The sequence below is a fragment of the Pteropus medius genome, unplaced genomic scaffold (assembly GCF_902729225.1).
Source record: "Pteropus medius unplaced genomic scaffold, Ma_sr-lr_union100, whole genome shotgun sequence".
NCBI lineage: Eukaryota > Metazoa > Chordata > Mammalia > Chiroptera > Pteropodidae > Pteropus > Pteropus medius.
The window spans coordinates 24,062,719-24,063,709 of record NW_024354875.1 but is presented as its reverse complement, the minus strand read 5'-3'; the positions used below and the strand labels follow the sequence as shown (position 1 = coordinate 24,063,709).

The 991-nt window shown below is 39.4% G+C and overlaps 1 pseudogene; it reads left to right on the top strand.

The window, feature by feature from the left end:
* Positions 1-230: 230 nt before the first annotated feature.
* LOC120597469 (uncharacterized) lies at positions 231-347 on the top strand (annotated as a pseudogene).
* The last annotated feature ends 644 nt before the right edge of the window (positions 348-991 follow it).

Genomic DNA, 991 nt, shown 5'->3' with positions numbered 1-991 from the left:
GTGGACGCCTGTGTTTGAAGAGAGAGATTTGGGTAGTACGTATAGCATGGATAAAGGTTCCTTGGTATGAAAACTCTGCTTGAAGGCAGAGCTCACTGAGCTAGATTTTTCCACCAATGTGTTGAATAAAAAATCTGCGTGTGGATGTAGTTCCATAGTGCAGCGGTTAGCATGACTACTTTACATGCAGAAGGTCCTGGGTTTGTGCCCTAGTGGAGCAACAGTCCATGGTCTACGGCCATGCCACCCTGAACAAGCCTGATGTCTGACCTCGGAAGCTAAACAGGGTCGGGCCATTGTTAGTACTTGGATGGGAGACCACCTAGGAAGACCAGGTGCTGTAGGCATGAAATAAATAATAAAATAAATCTGTATGGTTTATTCTTTTCTTTTCCCCTTAAATAAAGCTTTACCCATAATCACAAAGCAGCTGGAGGAAAGAAAAAGACTCTGACGGTTTGAATGCAAACACTATTTTGAAAGCAAGTGATTGGCGGAACTTAACATTTTTCCGTCAGAAACAAGTTCTAGTGTGAAGACAAACCTTGGAGAAGAGCGGCAAGTTTAAGTAGCATGGAGTAAAGGAGAAAAACCTACTTCTGTTTGGTCGGTTATAATTACTTGGTTCAGGTTGTTCTTTACACAGATTTTTTAAGATACTTTTTCAATATCTTAACTTTATACTTAAAGTTAGGATGTGAGGCAGTTTGATCTTAAAACATGAACTAATCAATCCACAAATATACTACATAACCCCTAGAAGTGGCTTTTCCTTGGTCTTTAACATTTTCTGTGTAGATTCAAGAAAACACAAAAGGGTGAATTCACCATCTTCATTCGCGTTGCACAGCAAGTATCTTTCTTGTTTGCTTAGTAGGTCTGCAACAATTCTGTGTTTTCTTACCTCATTTCTTGCTTGGTAATTAGCATACTTTTTTTTCTTAGAAGAGCATATGGCATCCTTACTTGTAAATAAACCCTGCAAACCTCT